The sequence below is a fragment of the Corythoichthys intestinalis genome, chromosome 10 (assembly GCF_030265065.1).
Source record: "Corythoichthys intestinalis isolate RoL2023-P3 chromosome 10, ASM3026506v1, whole genome shotgun sequence".
Lineage (NCBI taxonomy): Eukaryota > Metazoa > Chordata > Actinopteri > Syngnathiformes > Syngnathidae > Corythoichthys > Corythoichthys intestinalis.
Genome location: NC_080404.1, coordinates 2,056,747 through 2,082,028, shown reverse-complemented (window position 1 = coordinate 2,082,028; position 25,282 = coordinate 2,056,747).

Genomic DNA, 25,282 nt, shown 5'->3' with positions numbered 1-25,282 from the left:
GATGATTGCGTTCAAACAAAATGTCATAGAACAAAATTTTCAAATGTAACTACTAGATTGTGATACAATACACTATTGGGTGAAGTTTGGTTGACTTCTGCGCAGCGGTTTGGGAGTTAACATCAAAATTACATTTCTCGGCCATATCGCATAGATCTCACTGTGAAAAGGCTTAAATGGCTTTTTTGACCTAAGTTTGAGGATTGCGCTCAAATCAAATGTCCTAGAACCAAATTTCCACATGTAACTACTAGATTGTGATACAATACACTAATGGGTGAAGTTTGGTTGACTTCTGCGCAGAGGTTTGGGAGTTAACATCAAAATTACATTTCTCGGCCATATCGTATAGATCTCACTGTGAAAAGGCTTAAATGACTTTTTTAATTACGTTTGATGATTGCGCTCAAACAAAATTTCCTAGAACAAAATTTTCAAATGTAACTACTAGATTGTGATACAATACACTATTGGGTGAAGTTTGGTTGACTTCTGCGCAGCGGTTTGGGAGTTAACATCAAAATTACATTTCTCGGCCATATCGCATAGATCTCACTGTGAAAAGGCTTAAATGGCTTTTTTGACCTAAGTTTAATGATTGCGCTCAAACCAAATGTCCAATAACCAAATTTCTACATGTAACTACTAGATTGTGATACAATACACTAATGGGTGAAGTTTGGTTGACTTCTGCGCAGCGGTTTGGGAGTTAACATCAAAATTACATTTCTCGGCCATATCGCATAGATCTCACTGTGAAAAGGCTTAAATGACTTTTTTAATTAAGTTTGATGATTGCGTTCAAACAAAATGTCATAGAACAAAATTTTCAAATGTAACTACTAGATTGTGATACAATACACTATTGGGTGAAGTTTGGTTGACTTCTGCGCAGCGGTTTGGGAGTTAACATCAAAATTACATTTCTCGGCCATATCGCATAGATCTCACTGTGAAAAGGCTTAAATGGCTTTTTTGACCTAAGTTTGAGGATTGCGCTCAAATCAAATGTCCTAGAACCAAATTTCCACATGTAATTACTAGATTGTGATACAATACACTAATGGGTGAAGTTTGGTTGACTTCTGCGCAGCGGTTTGGGAGTTAACATCAAAATTACATTTCTCGGCCATATCGCATAGATCTCACTGTGAAAAGGCTTAAATGACTTTTTTAATTAAGTTTAATGATTGCGCTCAAACCAAATGTCCTAGAACGAAATTTTCAAATGTAACTACTAGAATGTGATACAATACACTATTGGGTGAAGTTTAGTTGACTTCTGCGCAGCGGTTTGGGAGTTAACATCAAAATTACATTTCTCGGCCATATCGCATAGATCTCACTGTGAAAAGGCTTAAATGGCTTTTTTGACCTAAGTTTAATGATTGCGCTCAAACCAAATGTCCTAGAACGAAATTTTCAAATGTAACTACTAGAATGTGATACAATATACTATTGGGTGAAGTTTGGTTGACTTCTGCGCAGCGGTTTGGGAGTTAACATCAAAATTACATTTCTCGGCCATATCGCATAGATCTCACCGTGAAAAGGCTTAAATGACTTTTTTAATTAAGTTTGATGATTGCGTTCAAACAAAATGTCCTAGAACAAAATTTTCAAATGTAACTACTAGATTGTGATACAATACACTATTGGGTGAAGTTTGGTTGACTTCTGCGCAGCGGTTTGGGAGTTAACATCAAAATTACATTTCTCGGCCATATCGCATAGATCTCACTGTGAAAAGGCTTAAATGGCTTTTTTGACCTAAGTTTAATGATTGCGCTCAAACCAAATGTCCTAGAACGAAATTTTCAAATGTAACTACTAGAATGTGATACAATACACTATTGGGTGAAGTTTAGTTGACTTCTGCGCAGCGGTTTGGGAGTTAACATCAAAATTACATTTCTCGGCCATATCGCATAGATCTCACTGTGAAAAGGCTTAAATGGCTTTTTTGACCTAAGTTTAATGATTGCGCTCAAACCAAATGTCCTAGAACGAAATTTTCAAATGTAACTACTAGAATGTGATACAATACACTATTGGGTGAAGTTTGGTTGACTTCTGCGCAGCGGTTTGGGAGTTAACATCAAAATTACATTTCTCGGCCATATCGCATAGATCTCACCGTGAAAAGGCTTAAATGACTTTTTTAATTAAGTTTGATGATTGCGTTCAAACAAAATGTCCTAGAACAAAATTTTCAAATGTAACTACTAGATTGTGATACAATACACTATTGGATGAAGTTTGGTTGACTTCTGCGCAGCGGTTTGGGAGTTAACATCAAAATTACATTTCTCGGCCATATCGCATAGATCTCACTGTGAAAAGGCTTAAATGACTTTTTTAATTAAGTTTGATGATTGCGTTCAAACAAAATGTCCTAGAACAAAATTTTCAAATGTAACTACTAGATTGTGATACAATACACTATTGGGTGAAGTTTGGTTGACTTCTGCGCAGCGGTTTGGGAGTTAACATCAAAATTACATTTCTCGGCCATATCGCATAGATCTCACTGTGAAAAGGCTTAAATGGCTTTTTTGACCTAAGTTTAAAGATTGCGCTCAAACCAAATGTCCTAGAACGAAATTTTCAAATGTAACTACTAGAATGTGATACAATACACTATTGGGTGAAGTTTGGTTGACTTCTGCGCAGCGGTTTGGGAGTTAACATCAAAATTACATTTCTCGGCCATATCGCATAGATCTCACTGTGAAAAGGCTTAAATGGCTTTTTTGACCTAAGTTTGAGGATTGCGCTCAAATCAAATGTCCTAGAACCAAATTTCCACATGTAATTACTAGATTGTGATACAATACACTAATGGGTGAAGTTTGGTTGACTTCTGCGCAGCGGTTTGGGAGTTAACATCAAAATTACATTTCTCGGCCATATCGCATAGATCTCACTGTGAAAAGGCTTAAATGACTTTTTTAATTAAGTTTAATGATTGCGCTCAAACCAAATGTCCTAGAACGAAATTTTCAAATGTAACTACTAGAATGTGATACAATACACTATTGGGTGAAGTTTAGTTGACTTCTGCGCAGCGGTTTGGGAGTTAACATCAAAATTACATTTCTCGGCCATATCGCATAGATCTCACTGTGAAAAGGCTTAAATGGCTTTTTTGACCTAAGTTTAATGATTGCGCTCAAACCAAATGTCCTAGAACGAAATTTTCACATGTAACTACTAGATTGTGATACAATACACTAATGGGTGAAGTTTGGTTGACTTCTGCGCAGCGGTTTGGGAGTTAACATCAAAATTACATTTCTCGGCCATATCGCATAGATCTCACTGTGAAAAGGCTTAAATGGCTTTTTTGACCTAAGTTTGAGGATTGCGCTCAAATCAAATGTCCTAGAACCAAATTTCCACATGTAATTACTAGATTGTGATACAATACACTAATGGGTGAAGTTTGGTTGACTTCTGCGCAGCGGTTTGGGAGTTAACATCAAAATTACATTTCTCGGCCATATCGCATAGATCTCACTGTGAAAAGGCTTAAATGACTTTTTTAATTAAGTTTAATGATTGCGCTCAAACCAAATGTCCTAGAACGAAATTTTCAAATGTAACTACTAGAATGTGATACAATACACTATTGGGTGAAGTTTAGTTGACTTCTGCGCAGCGGTTTGGGAGTTAACATCAAAATTACATTTCTCGGCCATATCGCATAGATCTCACTGTGAAAAGGCTTAAATGGCTTTTTTGACCTAAGTTTAATGATTGCGCTCAAACCAAATGTCCTAGAACGAAATTTTCACATGTAACTACTAGATTGTGATACAATACACTAATGGGTGAAGTTTGGTTGACTTCTGCGCAGCGGTTTGGGAGTTAACATCAAAATTACATTTCTCGGCCATATCGCATAGATCTCACTGTGAAAAGGCTTAAATGGCTTTTTTGACCTAAGTTTAATGATTGCGCTCAAACCAAATGTCCTAGAACGAAATTTTCAAATGTAACTACTAGAATGTGATACAATACACTATTGGGTGAAGTTTGGTTGACTTCTGCGCAGCGGTTTGGGAGTTAACATCAAAATTACATTTCTCGGCCATATCGCATAGATCTCACTGTGAAAAGGCTTAAATGGCTTTTTTGACCTAAGTTTGAGGATTGCGCTCAAATCAAATGTCCTAGAACCAAATTTTCACATGTAACTACTAGATTGTGATACAATACACTAATGGGTGAAGTTTGGTTGACTTCTGCGCAGCGGTTTGGGAGTTAACATCAAAATTACATTTCTCGGCCATATCGCATAGATCTCACTGTGAAAAGGCTTAAATGACATTTTTAATTAAGTTTGATGATTGCGCTCAAACAAAATTTCCTAGAACAAAATTTTCAAATGTAACTACTAGATTGTGATACAATACACTATTGGGTGAAGTTTGGTTGACTTCTGCGCAGCGGTTTGGGAGTTAACATCAAAATTACATTTCTCGGCCATATCGCATAGATCTCACTGTGAAAAGGCTTAAATGGCTTTTTTGACCTAAGTTTGAGGATTGCGCTCAAATCAAATGTCCAAGAACCAAATTTCCAAATGTAACTACTAGATTGTGATACAATACACTATTGGGTGAAGTTTGGTTGACTTCTGCGCAGCGGTTTGGGAGTTAACATCAAAATTACATTTCTCGGCCATATCGCATAGATCTCACTGTGAAAAGGCTTAAATGGCTTTTTTGACCTAAGTTTAATGATTGCGCTCAAATCAAATGTCCTAGAACCAAATTTCCACATGTAATTACTAGATTGTGATACAATACACTAATGGGTGAAGTTTGGTTGACTTCTGCGCAGCGGTTTGGGAGTTAACATCAAAATTACATTTCTCGGCCATATCGCATAGATCTCACTGTGAAAAGGCTTAAATGACTTTTTTAATTAAGTTTAATGATTGCGCTCAAACCAAATGTCCTAGAACGAAATTTTCAAATGTAACTACTAGAATGTGATACAATACACTATTGGGTGAAGTTTAGTTGACTTCTGCGCAGCGGTTTGGGAGTTAACATCAAAATTACATTTCTCGGCCATATCGCATAGATCTCACTGTGAAAAGGCTTAAATGGCTTTTTTGACCTAAGTTTAATGATTGCGCTCAAACCAAATGTCCTAGAACGAAATTTTCAAATGTAACTACTAGAATGTGATACAATACACTATTGGGTGAAGTTTGGTTGACTTCTGCGCAGCGGTTTGGGAGTTAACATCAAAATTACATTTCTCGGCCATATCGCATAGATCTCACCGTGAAAAGGCTTAAATGACTTTTTTAATTAAGTTTGATGATTGCGTTCAAACAAAATGTCCTAGAACAAAATTTTCAAATGTAACTACTAGATTGTGATACAATACACTATTGGGTGAAGTTTGGTTGACTTCTGCGCAGCGGTTTGGGAGTTAACATCAAAATTACATTTCTCGGCCATATCGCATAGATCTCACTGTGAAAAGGCTTAAATGGCTTTTTTGACCTAAGTTTAATGATTGCGCTCAAACCAAATGTCCTAGAACGAAATTTTCAAATGTAACTACTAGAATGTGATACAATACACTATTGGGTGAAGTTTAGTTGACTTCTGCGCAGCGGTTTGGGAGTTAACATCAAAATTACATTTCTCGGCCATATCGCATAGATCTCACTGTGAAAAGGCTTAAATGGCTTTTTTGACCTAAGTTTAATGATTGCGCTCAAACCAAATGTCCTAGAACGAAATTTTCAAATGTAACTACTAGAATGTGATACAATACACTATTGGGTGAAGTTTGGTTGACTTCTGCGCAGCGGTTTGGGAGTTAACATCAAAATTACATTTCTCGGCCATATCGCATAGATCTCACCGTGAAAAGGCTTAAATGACTTTTTTAATTAAGTTTGATGATTGCGTTCAAACAAAATGTCCTAGAACAAAATTTTCAAATGTAACTACTAGATTGTGATACAATACACTATTGGATGAAGTTTGGTTGACTTCTGCGCAGCGGTTTGGGAGTTAACATCAAAATTACATTTCTCGGCCATATCGCATAGATCTCACTGTGAAAAGGCTTAAATGACTTTTTTAATTAAGTTTGATGATTGCGTTCAAACAAAATGTCCTAGAACAAAATTTTCAAATGTAACTACTAGATTGTGATACAATACACTATTGGGTGAAGTTTGGTTGACTTCTGCGCAGCGGTTTGGGAGTTAACATCAAAATTACATTTCTCGGCCATATCGCATAGATCTCACTGTGAAAAGGCTTAAATGGCTTTTTTGACCTAAGTTTAAAGATTGCGCTCAAACCAAATGTCCTAGAACGAAATTTTCAAATGTAACTACTAGAATGTGATACAATACACTATTGGGTGAAGTTTGGTTGACTTCTGCGCAGCGGTTTGGGAGTTAACATCAAAATTACATTTCTCGGCCATATCGCATAGATCTCACTGTGAAAAGGCTTAAATGGCTTTTTTGACCTAAGTTTGAGGATTGCGCTCAAATCAAATGTCCTAGAACCAAATTTCCACATGTAACTACTAGATTGTGATACAATACACTAATGGGTGAAGTTTGGTTGACTTCTGCGCAGAGGTTTGGGAGTTAACATCAAAATTACATTTCTCGGCCATATCGCATAGATCTCACTGTGAAAAGGCTTAAATGACTTTTTTAATTAAGTTTGATGATTGCGCTCAAACAAAATTTCCTAGAACAAAATTTTCAAATGTAACTACTAGATTGTGATACAATACACTATTGGGTGAAGTTTGGTTGACTTCTGCGCAGCGGTTTGGGAGTTAACATCAAAATTACATTTCTCGGCCATATCGCATAGATCTCACTGTGAAAAGGCTTAAATGGCTTTTTTGACCTAAGTTTAATTATTGCGCTCAAACCAAATGTCCAATAACCAAATTTCCACATGTAACTACTAGATTGTGATACAATACACTAATGGGTGAAGTTTGGTTGACTTCTGCGCAGCGGTTTGGGAGTTAACATCAAAATTACATTTCTCGGCCATATCGCATAGATCTCACTGTGAAAAGGCTTAAATGGCTTTTTTGACCTAAGTTTGAGGATTGCGCTCAAATCAAATGTCCTAGAACCAAATTTTCACATGTAACTACTAGATTGTGATACAATACACTAATGGGTGAAGTTTGGTTGACTTCTGCGCAGCGGTTTGGGAGTTAACATCAAAATTACATTTCTCGGCCATATCGCATAGATCTCACTGTGAAAAGGCTTAAATGACTTTTTTAATTAAGTTTGATGATTGCGCTCAAACAAAATTTCCTAGAACAAAATTTTCAAATGTAACTACTAGATTGTGATACAATACACAATTGGGTGAAGTTTGGTTGACTTCTGCGCAGCGGTTTGGGAGTTAACATCAAAATTACATTTCTCGGCCATATCGCATAGATCTCACTGTGAAAAGGCTTAAATGACTTTTTTAATTAAGTTTGATGATTGCGCTCAAACAAAATTTCCTAGAACAAAATTTTCAAATGTAACTACTAGATTGTGATACAATACACAAATGGGTGAAGTTTGGTTGACTTCTGCGCAGCGGTTTGGGAGTTAACATCAAAATTACATTTCTCGGCCATATCGCATAGATCTCACTGTGAAAAGGCTTAAATGGCTTTTTTGACCTAAGTTTAATGATTGCGCTCAAACCAAATGTCCTAGAACGAAGTTTTCAAATGTAACTACTAGAATGTGATACAATACACTATTGGGTGAAGTTTGGTTGACTTCTGCGCAGCGGTTTGGGAGTTAACATCAAAATTACATTTCTCGGCCATATCGCATAGATCTCACTGTGAAAAGGCTTAAATGGCTTTTTTGACCTAAGTTTAATGATTGCGCTCAAACCAAATGTCCTAGAACGAAATTTTCAAATGTAACTACTAGAATGTGATACAATACACTATTGGGTGAAGTTTAGTTGACTTCTGCGCAGCGGTTTGGGAGTTAACATCAAAATTACATTTCTCGGCCATATCGCATAGATCTCACTGTGAAAAGGCTTAAATGGCTTTTTTGACCTAAGTTTAATGATTGCGCTCAAACCAAATGTCCTAGAACGAAATTTTCAAATGTAACTACTAGAATGTGATACAATACACTATTGGGTGAAGTTTGGTTGACTTCTGCGCAGCGGTTTGGGAGTTAACATCAAAATTACATTTCTCGGCCATATCGCATAGATCTCACCGTGAAAAGGCTTAAATGACTTTTTTAATTAAGTTTGATGATTGCGTTCAAACAAAATGTCCTAGAACAAAATTTTCAAATGTAACTACTAGATTGTGATACAATACACTATTGGATGAAGTTTGGTTGACTTCTGCGCAGCGGTTTGGGAGTTAACATCAAAATTACATTTCTCGGCCATATCGCATAGATCTCACTGTGAAAAGGCTTAAATGACTTTTTTAATTAAGTTTGATGATTGCGTTCAAACAAAATGTCCTAGAACAAAATTTTCAAATGTAACTACTAGATTGTGATACAATACACTATTGGGTGAAGTTTGGTTGACTTCTGCGCAGCGGTTTGGGAGTTAACATCAAAATTACATTTCTCGGCCATATCGCCTAGATCTCACTGTGAAAAGGCTTAAATGGCTTTTTTGACCTAAGTTTAAAGATTGCGCTCAAACCAAATGTCCTAGAACGAAATTTTCAAATGTAACTACTAGAATGTGATACAATACACTATTGGGTGAAGTTTGGTTGACTTCTGCGCAGCGGTTTGGGAGTTAACATCAAAATTACATTTCTCGGCCATATCGCATAGATCTCACTGTGAAAAGGCTTAAATGGCTTTTTTGACCTAAGTTTGAGGATTGCGCTCAAATCAAATGTCCTAGAACCAAATTTCCACATGTAACTACTAGATTGTGATACAATACACTAATGGGTGAAGTTTGGTTGACTTCTGCGCAGAGGTTTGGGAGTTAACATCAAAATTACATTTCTCGGCCATATCGCATAGATCTCACTGTGAAAAGGCTTAAATGACTTTTTTAATTAAGTTTGATGATTGCGCTCAAACAAAATTTCCTAGAACAAAATTTTCAAATGTAACTACTAGATTGTGATACAATACACTATTGGGTGAAGTTTGGTTGACTTCTGCGCAGCGGTTTTGGAGTTAACATCAAAATTACATTTCTCGGCCATATCGCATAGATCTCACTGTGAAAAGGCTTAAATGGCTTTTTTGACCTAAGTTTAATGATTGCGCTCAAACCAAATGTCCAATAACCAAATTTCCACATGTAACTACTAGATTGTGATACAACACACTAATGGGTGAAGTTTGGTTGACTTCTGCGAGGCGGTTTGGGAGTTAACATCAAAATTACATTTCTCGGCCATATCGCATAGATCTCACTGTGAAAAGGCTTAAATGACTTTTTTAATTAAGTTTGATGATTGCGTTCAAACAAAATGTCATAGAACAAAATTTTCAAATGTAACTACTAGATTGTGATACAATACACTATTGGGTGAAGTTTGGTTGACTTCTGCGCAGCGGTTTGGGAGTTAACATCAAAATTACATTTCTCGGCCATATCGCATAGATCTCACTGTGAAAAGGCTTAAATGGCTTTTTTGACCTAAGTTTGAGGATTGCGCTCAAATCAAATGTCCTAGAACCAAATTTCCACATGTAACTACTAGATTGTGATACAATACACTAATGGGTGAAGTTTGGTTGACTTCTGCGCAGAGGTTTGGGAGTTAACATCAAAATTACATTTCTCGGCCATATCGTATAGATCTCACTGTGAAAAGGCTTAAATGACTTTTTTAATTACGTTTGATGATTGCGCTCAAACAAAATTTCCTAGAACAAAATTTTCAAATGTAACTACTAGATTGTGATACAATACACTATTGGGTGAAGTTTGGTTGACTTCTGCGCAGCGGTTTGGGAGTTAACATCAAAATTACATTTCTCGGCCATATCGCATAGATCTCACTGTGAAAAGGCTTAAATGGCTTTTTTGACCTAAGTTTAATGATTGCGCTCAAACCAAATGTCCAATAACCAAATTTCTACATGTAACTACTAGATTGTGATACAATACACTAATGGGTGAAGTTTGGTTGACTTCTGCGCAGCGGTTTGGGAGTTAACATCAAAATTACATTTCTCGGCCATATCGCATAGATCTCACTGTGAAAAGGCTTAAATGACTTTTTTAATTAAGTTTGATGATTGCGTTCAAACAAAATGTCATAGAACAAAATTTTCAAATGTAACTACTAGATTGTGATACAATACACTATTGGGTGAAGTTTGGTTGACTTCTGCGCAGCGGTTTGGGAGTTAACATCAAAATTACATTTCTCGGCCATATCGCATAGATCTCACTGTGAAAAGGCTTAAATGGCTTTTTTGACCTAAGTTTGAGGATTGCGCTCAAATCAAATGTCCTAGAACCAAATTTCCACATGTAATTACTAGATTGTGATACAATACACTAATGGGTGAAGTTTGGTTGACTTCTGCGCAGCGGTTTGGGAGTTAACATCAAAATTACATTTCTCGGCCATATCGCATAGATCTCACTGTGAAAAGGCTTAAATGACTTTTTTAATTAAGTTTAATGATTGCGCTCAAACCAAATGTCCTAGAACGAAATTTTCAAATGTAACTACTAGAATGTGATACAATACACTATTGGGTGAAGTTTAGTTGACTTCTGCGCAGCGGTTTGGGAGTTAACATCAAAATTACATTTCTCGGCCATATCGCATAGATCTCACTGTGAAAAGGCTTAAATGGCTTTTTTGACCTAAGTTTAATGATTGCGCTCAAACCAAATGTCCTAGAACGAAATTTTCAAATGTAACTACTAGAATGTGATACAATACACTATTGGGTGAAGTTTGGTTGACTTCTGCGCAGCGGTTTGGGAGTTAACATCAAAATTACATTTCTCGGCCATATCGCATAGATCTCACCGTGAAAAGGCTTAAATGACTTTTTTAATTAAGTTTGATGATTGCGTTCAAACAAAATGTCCTAGAACAAAATTTTCAAATGTAACTACTAGATTGTGATACAATACACTATTGGGTGAAGTTTGGTTGACTTCTGCGCAGCGGTTTGGGAGTTAACATCAAAATTACATTTCTCGGCCATATCGCATAGATCTCACTGTGAAAAGGCTTAAATGGCTTTTTTGACCTAAGTTTAATGATTGCGCTCAAACCAAATGTCCTAGAACGAAATTTTCAAATGTAACTACTAGAATGTGATACAATACACTATTGGGTGAAGTTTAGTTGACTTCTGCGCAGCGGTTTGGGAGTTAACATCAAAATTACATTTCTCGGCCATATCGCATAGATCTCACTGTGAAAAGGCTTAAATGGCTTTTTTGACCTAAGTTTAATGATTGCGCTCAAACCAAATGTCCTAGAACGAAATTTTCAAATGTAACTACTAGAATGTGATACAATACACTATTGGGTGAAGTTTGGTTGACTTCTGCGCAGCGGTTTGGGAGTTAACATCAAAATTACATTTCTCGGCCATATCGCATAGATCTCACCGTGAAAAGGCTTAAATGACTTTTTTAATTAAGTTTGATGATTGCGTTCAAACAAAATGTCCTAGAACAAAATTTTCAAATGTAACTACTAGATTGTGATACAATACACTATTGGATGAAGTTTGGTTGACTTCTGCGCAGCGGTTTGGGAGTTAACATCAAAATTACATTTCTCGGCCATATCGCATAGATCTCACTGTGAAAAGGCTTAAATGACTTTTTTAATTAAGTTTGATGATTGCGTTCAAACAAAATGTCCTAGAACAAAATTTTCAAATGTAACTACTAGATTGTGATACAATACACTATTGGGTGAAGTTTGGTTGACTTCTGCGCAGCGGTTTGGGAGTTAACATCAAAATTACATTTCTCGGCCATATCGCATAGATCTCACTGTGAAAAGGCTTAAATGGCTTTTTTGACCTAAGTTTAAAGATTGCGCTCAAACCAAATGTCCTAGAACGAAATTTTCAAATGTAACTACTAGAATGTGATACAATACACTATTGGGTGAAGTTTGGTTGACTTCTGCGCAGCGGTTTGGGAGTTAACATCAAAATTACATTTCTCGGCCATATCGCATAGATCTCACTGTGAAAAGGCTTAAATGGCTTTTTTGACCTAAGTTTGAGGATTGCGCTCAAATCAAATGTCCTAGAACCAAATTTCCACATGTAACTACTAGATTGTGATACAATACACTAATGGGTGAAGTTTGGTTGACTTCTGCGCAGAGGTTTGGGAGTTAACATCAAAATTACATTTCTCGGCCATATCGCATAGATCTCACTGTGAAAAGGCTTAAATGACTTTTTTAATTAAGTTTGATGATTGCGCTCAAACAAAATTTCCTAGAACAAAATTTTCAAATGTAACTACTAGATTGTGATACAATACACTATTGGGTGAAGTTTGGTTGACTTCTGCGCAGCGGTTTGGGAGTTAACATCAAAATTACATTTCTCGGCCATATCGCATAGATCTCACTGTGAAAAGGCTTAAATGGCTTTTTTGACCTAAGTTTAATTATTGCGCTCAAACCAAATGTCCAATAACCAAATTTCCACATGTAACTACTAGATTGTGATACAATACACTAATGGGTGAAGTTTGGTTGACTTCTGCGCAGCGGTTTGGGAGTTAACATCAAAATTACATTTCTCGGCCATATCGCATAGATCTCACTGTGAAAAGGCTTAAATGGCTTTTTTGACCTAAGTTTGAGGATTGCGCTCAAATCAAATGTCCTAGAACCAAATTTTCACATGTAACTACTAGATTGTGATACAATACACTAATGGGTGAAGTTTGGTTGACTTCTGCGCAGCGGTTTGGGAGTTAACATCAAAATTACATTTCTCGGCCATATCGCATAGATCTCACTGTGAAAAGGCTTAAATGACTTTTTTAATTAAGTTTGATGATTGCGCTCAAACAAAATTTCCTAGAACAAAATTTTCAAATGTAACTACTAGATTGTGATACAATACACAATTGGGTGAAGTTTGGTTGACTTCTGCGCAGCGGTTTGGGAGTTAACATCAAAATTACATTTCTCGGCCATATCGCATAGATCTCACTGTGAAAAGGCTTAAATGACTTTTTTAATTAAGTTTGATGATTGCGCTCAAACAAAATTTCCTAGAACAAAATTTTCAAATGTAACTACTAGATTGTGATACAATACACAAATGGGTGAAGTTTGGTTGACTTCTGCGCAGCGGTTTGGGAGTTAACATCAAAATTACATTTCTCGGCCATATCGCATAGATCTCACTGTGAAAAGGCTTAAATGGCTTTTTTGACCTAAGTTTAATGATTGCGCTCAAACCAAATGTCCTAGAACGAAGTTTTCAAATGTAACTACTAGAATGTGATACAATACACTATTGGGTGAAGTTTGGTTGACTTCTGCGCAGCGGTTTGGGAGTTAACATCAAAATTACATTTCTCGGCCATATCGCATAGATCTCACTGTGAAAAGGCTTAAATGGCTTTTTTGACCTAAGTTTAATGATTGCGCTCAAACCAAATGTCCTAGAACGAAATTTTCAAATGTAACTACTAGAATGTGATACAATACACTATTGGGTGAAGTTTAGTTGACTTCTGCGCAGCGGTTTGGGAGTTAACATCAAAATTACATTTCTCGGCCATATCGCATAGATCTCACTGTGAAAAGGCTTAAATGGCTTTTTTGACCTAAGTTTAATGATTGCGCTCAAACCAAATGTCCTAGAACGAAATTTTCAAATGTAACTACTAGAATGTGATACAATACACTATTGGGTGAAGTTTGGTTGACTTCTGCGCAGCGGTTTGGGAGTTAACATCAAAATTACATTTCTCGGCCATATCGCATAGATCTCACCGTGAAAAGGCTTAAATGACTTTTTTAATTAAGTTTGATGATTGCGTTCAAACAAAATGTCCTAGAACAAAATTTTCAAATGTAACTACTAGATTGTGATACAATACACTATTGGATGAAGTTTGGTTGACTTCTGCGCAGCGGTTTGGGAGTTAACATCAAAATTACATTTCTCGGCCATATCGCATAGATCTCACTGTGAAAAGGCTTAAATGACTTTTTTAATTAAGTTTGATGATTGCGTTCAAACAAAATGTCCTAGAACAAAATTTTCAAATGTAACTACTAGATTGTGATACAATACACTATTGGGTGAAGTTTGGTTGACTTCTGCGCAGCGGTTTGGGAGTTAACATCAAAATTACATTTCTCGGCCATATCGCCTAGATCTCACTGTGAAAAGGCTTAAATGGCTTTTTTGACCTAAGTTTAAAGATTGCGCTCAAACCAAATGTCCTAGAACGAAATTTTCAAATGTAACTACTAGAATGTGATACAATACACTATTGGGTGAAGTTTGGTTGACTTCTGCGCAGCGGTTTGGGAGTTAACATCAAAATTACATTTCTCGGCCATATCGCATAGATCTCACTGTGAAAAGGCTTAAATGGCTTTTTTGACCTAAGTTTGAGGATTGCGCTCAAATCAAATGTCCTAGAACCAAATTTCCACATGTAACTACTAGATTGTGATACAATACACTAATGGGTGAAGTTTGGTTGACTTCTGCGCAGAGGTTTGGGAGTTAACATCAAAATTACATTTCTCGGCCATATCGCATAGATCTCACTGTGAAAAGGCTTAAATGACTTTTTTAATTAAGTTTGATGATTGCGCTCAAACAAAATTTCCTAGAACAAAATTTTCAAATGTAACTACTAGATTGTGATACAATACACTATTGGGTGAAGTTTGGTTGACTTCTGCGCAGCGGTTTTGGAGTTAACATCAAAATTACATTTCTCGGCCATATCGCATAGATCTCACTGTGAAAAGGCTTAAATGGCTTTTTTGACCTAAGTTTAATGATTGCGCTCAAACCAAATGTCCAATAACCAAATTTCCACATGTAACTACTAGATTGTGATACAACACACTAATGGGTGAAGTTTGGTTGACTTCTGCGAGGCGGTTTGGGAGTTAACATCAAAATTACATTTCTCGGCCATATCGCATAGATCTCACTGTGAAAAGGCTTAAATGACTTTTTTAATTAAGTTTGATGATTGCGTTCAAACAAAATGTCCTAGAACAAAATTTTCAAATGTAACTACTAGATTGTGATACAATACACTATTGGGTGAAGTTTGGTTGACTTCTGCGCAGCGGTTTGGGAGTTAACATCAAAATTACATTTCTCGGCCATATCGCATAGATCTCACTGTGAAAAGGCTTAAATGGCTTTTTTGACCTAAGTTTGAGGATTGCGCTCAAATCAAATGTCCAAGAACCAAATTTCCAAATGTAACTACTAGATTGTGATACAATACACTATTGGGTGAAGTTTGGTTGACTTCTGCGCAGCGGTTTGGGAGTTAACATCAAAATTACATTTCTCGGCCATATCGCATAGATCTCACTGTGAAAAGGCTTAAATGGCTTTTTTGACCTAAGTTTGAGGATTGCGCTCAAATCAAATGTCCTAGAACCAAATTTCCACATGTAACTACTAGATTGTGATACAATACACTAATGGGTGAAGTTTGGTTGACTTCTGCGCAGAGGTTTGGGAGTTAACATCAAAATTACATTTCTCGGCCATATCGCATAGATCTCACTGTGAAAAGGCTTAAATGACTTTTTTAATTAAGTTTGATGATTGCGCTCAAACAAAATTTCCTAGAACAAAATTTTCAAATGTAACTACTAGATTGTGATACAATACACTATTGGGTGAAGTTTGGTTGACTTCTGCGCAGCGGTTTGGGAGTTAACATCAAAATTACATTTCTCGGCCATATCGCATAGATCTCACTGTGAAAAGGCTTAAATGGCTTTTTTGACCTAAGTTTAATTATTGCGCTCAAACCAAATGTCCAATAACCAAATTTCCACATGTAACTACTAGATTGTGATACAATACACTAATGGGTGAAGTTTGGTTGACTTCTGCGCAGCGGTTTGGGAGTTAACATCAAAATTACATTTCTCGGCCATATCGCATAGATCTCACTGTGAAAAGGCTTAAATGGCTTTTTTGACCTAAGTTTGAGGATTGCGCTCAAATCAAATGTCCTAGAACCAAATTTTCACATGTAACTACTAGATTGTGATACAATACACTAATGGGTGAAGTTTGGTTGACTTCTGCGCAGCGGTTTGGGAGTTAACATCAAAATTACATTTCTCGGCCATATCGCATAGATCTCACTGTGAAAAGGCTTAAATGACTTTTTTAATTAAGTTTGATGATTGCGCTCAAACAAAATTTCCTAGAACAAAATTTTCAAATGTAACTACTAGATTGTGATACAATACACAATTGGGTGAAGTTTGGTTGACTTCTGCGCAGCGGTTTGGGAGTTAACATCAAAATTACATTTCTCGGCCATATCGCATAGATCTCACTGTGAAAAGGCTTAAATGACTTTTTTAATTAAGTTTGATGATTGCGCTCAAACAAAATTTCCTAGAACAAAATTTTCAAATGTAACTACTAGATTGTGATACAATACACAATTGGGTGAAGTTTGGTTGACTTCTGCGCAGCGGTTTGGGAGTTAACATCAAAATTACATTTCTCGGCCATATCGCATAGATCTCACTGTGAAAAGGCTTAAATGGCTTTTTTGACCTAAGTTTAATGATTGCGCTCAAACCAAATGTCCTAGAACGAAGTTTTCAAATGTAACTACTAGAATGTGATACAATACACTATTGGGTGAAGTTTGGTTGACTTCTGCGCAGCGGTTTGGGAGTTAACATCAAAATTACATTTCTCGGCCATATCGCATAGATCTCACTGTGAAAAGGCTTAAATGACTTTTTTAATTAAGTTTGATGATTGCGTTCAAACAAAATGTCCTAGAACAAAATTTTCAAATGTAACTACTAGATTGTGATACAATACACTATTGGGTAGAGTTTGGTTGACTTCTGCGCAGCGGTTTGGGAGTTAACATCAAAATTACATTTCTCGGCCATATCGCATAGATCTCACTGTGAAAAGGCTTAAATGGCTTTTTTGACCTAAGTTTGAGGATTGCGCTCAAATCAAATGTCCAAGAACCAAATTTCCAAATGTAACTACTAGATTGTGATACAATACACTATTGGGTGAAGTTTGGTTGACTTCTGCGCAGCGGTTTGGGAGTTAACATCAAAATTACATTTCTCGGCCATATCGCATAGATCTCACTGTGAAAAGGCTTAAATGGCTTTTTTGACCTAAGTTTGAGGATTGCGCTCAAATCAAATGTCCTAGAACCAAATTTCCACATGTAACTACTAGATTGTGATACAATACACTAATGGGTGAAGTTTGGTTGACTTCTGCGCAGAGGTTTGGGAGTTAACATCAAAATTACATTTCTCGGCCATATCGCATAGATCTCAATGTGAAAAGGCTTAAATGACTTTTTTAATTAAGTTTGATGATTGCGCTCAAACAAATTTTCCTAGAACAAAATTTTCAAATGTAACTACTAGATTGTGATACAATACACTATTGGGTGAAGTTTGGTTGACTTCTGCGCAGCGGTTTGGGAGTTAACATCAAAATTACATTTCTCGGCCATATCGCATAGATCTCACTGTGAAAAGGCTTAAATGACTTTTTTAATTAAGTTTGATGATTGCGCTCAAACAAAATTTCCTAGAACAAAATTTTCAAATGTAACTACTAGATTGTGATACAATACACTATTGGGTGAAGTTTGGTTGACTTCTGCGCAGCGGTTTGGGAGTTAACATCAAAATTACATTTCTCGGCCATATCGCATAGATCTCACTGTGAAAAGGCTTAAATGGCTTTTTTGACCTAAGTTTAATTATTGCGCTCAAACCAAATGTCCAATAACCAAATTTCCACATGTAACTACTAGATTGTGATACAATACACTAATGGGTGAAGTTTGGTTGACTTCTGCGCAGCGGTTTGGGAGTTAACATCAAAATTACATTTCTCGGCCATATCGCATAGATCTCACTGTGAAAAGGCTTAAATGGCTTTTTTGACCTAAGTTTGAGGATTGCGCTCAAATCAAATGTCCTAGAACCAAATTTTCACATGTAACTACTAGATTGTGATACAATACACTAATGGGTGAAGTTTGGTTGACTTCTGCGCAGCGGTTTGGGAGTTAACATCAAAATTACATTTCTCGGCCATATCGCATAGATCTCACTGTGAAAAGGCTTAAATGACTTTTTTAATTAAGTTTGATGATTGCGCTCAAACAAAATTTCCTAGAACAAAATTTTCAAATGTAACTACTAGATTGTGATACAATACACAATTGGGTGAAGTTTGGTTGACTTCTGCGCAGCGGTTTGGGAGTTAACATCAAAATTACATTTCTCGGCCATATCGCATAGATCTCACTGTGAAAAGGCTTAAATGACTTTTTTAATTAAGTTTGATGATTGCGCTCAAACAAAATTTCCTAGAACAAAATTTTCAAATGTAACTACTAGATTGTGATACAATACACAATTGGGTGAAGTTTGGTTGACTTCTGCGCAGCGGTTTGGGAGTTAACATCAAAATTACATTTCTCGGCCATATCGCATAGATCTCACTGTGAAAAGGCTTAAATGGCTTTTTTGACCTAAGTTTAATGATTGCGCTCAAACCAAATGTCCTAGAACGAAGTTTTCAAATGTAACTACTAGAATGTGATACAATACACTATTGGGTGAAGTTTGGTTGACTTCTGCGCAGCGGTTTGGGAGTTAACATCAAAATTACATTTCTCGGCCATATCGCATAGATCTCACTGTGAAAAGGCTTAAATGACTTTTTTAATTAAGTTTGATGATTGCGTTCAAACAAAATGTCCTAGAACAAAATTTTCAAATGTAACTACTAGATTGTGATACAATACACTATTGGGTAGAGTTTGGTTGACTTCTGCGCAGCGGTTTGGGAGTTAACATCAAAATTACATTTCTCGGCCATATCGCATAGATCTCACTGTGAAAAGGCTTAAATGGCTTTTTTGACCTAAGTTTGAGGATTGCGCTCAAATCAAATGTCCAAGAACCAAATTTCCAAATGTAACTACTAGATTGTGATACAATACACTATTGGGTGAAGTTTGGTTGACTTCTGCGCAGCGGTTTGGGAGTTAACATCAAAATTACATTTCTCGGCCATATCGCATAGATCTCACTGTGAAAAGGCTTAAATGGCTTTTTTGACCTAAGTTTGAGGATTGCGCTCAAATCAAATGTCCTAGAACCAAATTTCCACATGTAACTACTAGATTGTGATACAATACACTAATGGGTGAAGTTTGGTTGACTTCTGCGCAGAGGTTTGGGAGTTAACATCAAAATTACATTTCTCGGCCATATCGCATAGATCTCAATGTGAAAAGGCTTAAATGACTTTTTTAATTAAGTTTGATGATTGCGCTCAAACAAATTTTCCTAGAACAAAATTTTCAAATGTAACTACTAGATTGTGATACAATACACTATTGGGTGAAGTTTGGTTGACTTCTGCGCAGCGGTTTGGGAGTTAACATCAAAATTACATTTCTCGGCCATATCGCATAGATCTCACTGTGAAAAGGCTTAAATGGCTTTTTTGACCTAAGTTTAATGATTGCGCTCAAACCAAATGTCCAATAACCAAATTTCCACATGTAACTACTAGATTGTGATACAATACACTAATGGGTGAAGTTTGGTTGACTTCTGCGCAGCGGTTTGGGAGTTAACATCAAAATTACATTTCTCGGCCATATCGCATAGATCTCACTGTGAAAAGGCTTAAATGACTTTTTTAATTAAGTTTGATGATTGCGTTCAAACAAAATGTCATAGAACAAAATTTTCAAATGTAACTACTAGATTGTGATACAATACACTATTGGGTGAAATTTGGTTGACTTCTGCGCAGCGGTTTGGGAGTTAACATCAAAATTACATTTCTCGGCCATATCGCATAGATCTCACTGTGAAAAGGCTTAAATGGCTTTTTTGACCTAAGTTTGAGGATTGCGCTCAAATCAAATGTCCTAGAACCAAATTTCCACATGTAATTACTAGATTGTGATACAATACACTAATGGGTGAAGTTTGGTTGACTTCTGCGCAGCGGTTTGGGAGTTAACATCAAAATTACATTTCTCGGCCATATCGCATAGATCTCACTGTGAAAAGGCTTAAATGGCTTTTTTGACCTAAGTTTGAGGATTGCGCTCAAATCAAATGTCCTAGAACCAAATTTTCAAATGTAACTACTAGATTGTGATACAATACACTATTGGGTGAAGTTTGGTTGACTTCTGCGCAGCGGTTTGGGAGTTAACATCAAAATTACATTTCTCGGCCATATCGCATAGATCTCACTGTGAAAAGGCTTAAATGACTTTTTTAATTAAGTTTGATGATTGCGTTCAAACAAAATGTCCTAGAACAAAATTTTCAAATGTAACTACTAGATTGTGATACAATACACTATTGGGTGAAGTTTGGTTGACTTCTGCGCAGCGGTTTGGGAGTTAACATCAAAATTACATTTCTCGGCCATATCGCATAGATCTCACTGTGAAAAGGCTTAAATGGCTTTTTTGACCTAAGTTTGAGGATTGCGCTCAAATCAAATGTCCAAGAACCAAATTTCCAAATGTAACTACTAGATTGTGATACAATACACTATTGGGTGAAGTTTGGTTGACTTCTGCGCAGCGGTTTGGGAGTTAACATCAAAATTACATTTCTCGGCCATATCGCATAGATCTCACTGTGAAAAGGCTTAAATGACTTTTTTAATTAAGTTTGATGATTGCGTTCAAACAAAATGTCATAGAACAAAATTTTCAAATGTAACTACTAGATTGTGATACAATACGCTATTGGGTGAAGTTTGGTTGACTTCTGCGCAGCGGTTTGGGAGTTAACATCAAAATTACATTTCTCGGCCATATCGCATAGATCTCACTGTGAAAAGGCTTAAATGGCTTTTTTGACCTAAGTTTGAGGATTGCGCTCAAATCAAATGTCCTAGAACCAAATTTCCACATGTAATTACTAGATTGTGATACAATACACTAATGGGTGAAGTTTGGTTGACTTCTGCGCAGCGGTTTGGGAGTTAACATCAAAATTACATTTCTCGGCCATATCGCATAGATCTCACTGTGAAAAGGCTTAAATGACTTTTTTAATTAAGTTTAATGATTGCGCTCAAACCAAATGTCCTAGAACGAAATTTTCAAATGTAACTACTAGAATGTGATACAATACACTATTGGGTGAAGTTTAGTTGACTTCTGCGCAGCGGTTTGGGAGTTAACATCAAAATTACATTTCTCGGCCATATCGCATAGATCTCACTGTGAAAAGGCTTAAATGGCTTTTTTGACCTAAGTTTAATGATTGCTCTCAAACCAAATGTCCTAGAACGAAATTTTCAAATGTAACTACTAGAATGTGATACAATACACTATTGGGTGAAGTTTGGTTGACTTCTGCGCAGCGGTTTGGGAGTTAACATCAAAATTACATTTCTCGGCCATATCGCATAGATCTCACTGTGAAAAGGCTTAAATGGCTTTTTTGACCTAAGTTTGAGGATTGCGCTCAAATCAAATGTCCTAGAACCAAATTTTCACAGGTAACTACTAGATTGTGATACAATACACTAATGGGTGAAGTTTGGTTGACTTCTGCGCAGCGGTTTGGGAGTTAACATCAAAATTACATTTCTCGGCCATTTCGCATAGATCTCACTGTGAAAAGGCTTAAATGACTTTTTTAATTAAGTTTGATGATTGCGCTCAAACAAAATTTCCTAGAACAAAATTTTCAAATGTAACTACTAGATTGTGATACAATACACTATTGGGTGAAGTTTGGTTGACTTCTGCGCAGCGGTTTGGGAGTTAACATCAAAATTACATTTCTCGGCCATATCGCATAGATCTCACTGTGAAAAGGCTTAAATGGCTTTTTTGACCTAAGTTTAATGATTGCGCTCAAACCAAATGTCCTAGAACGAAATTTTCAAATGTAACTACTAGAATGTGATACAATACACTATTGGGTGAAGTTTGGTTGACTTCTGCGCAGCGGTTTGGGAGTTAACATCAAAATTACATTTCTCGGCCATATCGCATAGATCTCACTGTGAAAAGGCTTAAATGGCTTTTTTGACCTAAGTTTGAGGATTGCGCTCAAATCAAATGTCCTAGAACCAAATTTCCACATGTAACTACTAGATTGTGATACAATACACTAATGGGTGAAGTTTGGTTGACTTCTGCGCAGAGGTTTGGGAGTTAACATCAAAATTACATTTCTCGGCCATATCGTATAGATCTCACTGTGAAAAGGCTTAAATGACTTTTTTAATTAAGTTTGATGATTGCGCTCAAACAAAATTTTCTAGAACAAAATTTTCAAATGTAACTACTAGATTGTGATACAATACACTATTGGGTGAAGTTTGGTTGACTTCTGCGCAGCGGTTTGGGAGTTAACATCAAAATTACATTTCTCGGCCATATCGCATAGATCTCACTGTGAAAAGGCTTAAATGGCTTTTTTGACCTAAGTTTAATGATTGCGCTCAAACCAAATGTCCAATAACCAAATTTCCACATGTAACTACTAGATTGTGATACAATACACTAATGGGTGAAGTTTGGTTGACTTCTGCGCAGCGGTTTGGGAGTTAACATCAAAATTACATTTCTCGGCCATATCGCATAGATCTCACTGTGAAAAGGCTTAAATGACTTTTTTAATTAAGTTTGATGATTGCGTTCAAACAAAATGTCATAGAACAAAATTTTCAAATGTAACTACTAGATTGTGATACAATACACTATTGGGTGAAGTTTGGTTGACTTCTGCGCAGCGGTTTGGGAGTTAACATCAAAATTACATTTCTCGGCAATATAGCATAGATCTCACTGTGAAAAGGCTTAAATGGCTTTTTTGACCTAAGTTTGAGGATTGCGCTCAAATCAAATGTCCTAGAACCAAATTTCCACATGTAATTACTAGATTGTGATACAATACACTAATGGGTGAAGTTTGGTTGACTTCTGCGCAGCGGTTTGGGAGTTAACATCAAAATTACATTTCTCGGCCATATCGCATAGATCTCACTGTGAAAAGGCTTAAATGACTTTTTTAATTAAGTTTAATGATTGCGCTCAAACCAAATGTCCTAGAACGAAATTTTCAAATGTAACTACTAGAATGTGATACAATACACTATTGGGTGAAGTTTAGTTGACTTCTGCGCAGCGGTTTGGGAGTTAACATCAAAATTACATTTCTCGGCCATATCGCATAGATCTCACTGTGAAAAGGCTTAAATGTCTTTTTTGACCTAAGTTTAATGATTGCGCTCAAACCAAATGTCCTAGAACGAAATTTTCAAATGTAACTACTAGAATGTGATACAATACACTATTGGGTGAAGTTTGGTTGACTTCTGCGCAGCGGTTTGGGAGTTAACATCAAAATTACATTTCTCGGCCATATCGCATAGATCTCACCGTGAAAAGGCTTAAATGACTTTTTTAATTAAGTTTGATGATTGCGTTCAAACAAAATGTCCTAGAACAAAATTTTCAAATGTAACTACTAGATTGTGATACAATACACTATTGGGTGAAGTTTGGTTGACTTCTGCGCAGCGGTTTGGGAGTTAACATCAAAATTACATTTCTCGGCCATATCGCATAGATCTCACTGTGAAAAGGCTTAAATGACTTTTTTAATTAAGTTTGATGATTGCGTTCAAACAAAATGTCCTAGAACAAAATTTTCAAATGTAACTACTAGATTGTGATACAATACACTATTGGGTGAAGTTTGGTTGACTTCTGCGCAGCGGTTTGGGAGTTAACATCAAAATTACATTTCTCGGCCATATCGCATAGATCTCACTGTGAAAAGGCTTAAATGGCTTTTTTGACCTAAGTTTGAGGATTGCGCTCAAATCAAATGTCCAAGAACCAAATTTCCAAATGTAACTACTAGATTGTGATACAATACACTATTGGGTGAAGTTTGGTTGACTTCTGCGCAGCGGTTTGGGAGTTATCAAAATTACATTTCTCGGCCATATCGCATAGATCTCACTGTGAAAAGGCTTAAATGACTTTTTTAATTAAGTTTGATGATTGCGTTCAAACAAAATGTCATAGAACAAAATTTTCAAATGTAACTACTAGATTGTGATACAATACACTATTGGGTGAAGTTTGGTTGACTTCTGCGCAGCGGTTTGGGAGTTAACATCAAAATTACATTTCTCGGCCATATCGCATAGATCTCACTGTGAAAAGGCTTAAATGACTTTTTTAATTAAGTTTAATGATTGCGCTCAAACAAAATGTCCTAGAACGAAATTTTCAAATGTAACTACTAGAATGTGATACAATACACTATTGGGTGAAGTTTAGTTGACTTCTGCGCAGCGGTTTGGGAGTTAACATCAAAATTACATTTCTCGGCCATATCGCATAGATCTCACTGTGAAAAGGCTTAAATGGCTTTTTTGACCTAAGTTTAATGATTGCGCTCAAACCAAATGTCCTAGAACGAAATTTTCAAATGTAACTACTAGAATGTAATACAATACACTATTGGGTGAAGTTTGGTTGACTTCTGCGCAGCGGTTTGGGAGTTAACATCAAAATTACATTTCTCGGCCATATCGCATAGATCTCACTGTGAAAAGGCTTAAATGGCTTTTTTGACCTAAGTTTGAGGATTTCGCTCAAATCAAATGTCCTAGAACCAAATTTTCACATGTAACTACTAGATTGTGATACAATACACTAATGGGTGAAGTTTGGTTGACTTCTGCGCAGCGGTTTGGGAGTTAACATCAAAATTACATTTCTCGGCCATATCGCATAGATCTCACTGTGAAAAGGCTTAAATGACTTTTTTAATTAAGTTTGATGATTGCGCTCAAACAAAATTTCCTAGAACAAAATTTTCAAATGTAACTACTAGATTGTGATACAATACACTATTGGGTGAAGTTTGGTTGACTTCTGCGCAGCGGTTTGGGAGTTAACATCAAAATTACATTTCTCGGCCATATCGCATAGATCTCACTGTGAAAAGGCTTAAATGGCTTTTTTGACCTAAG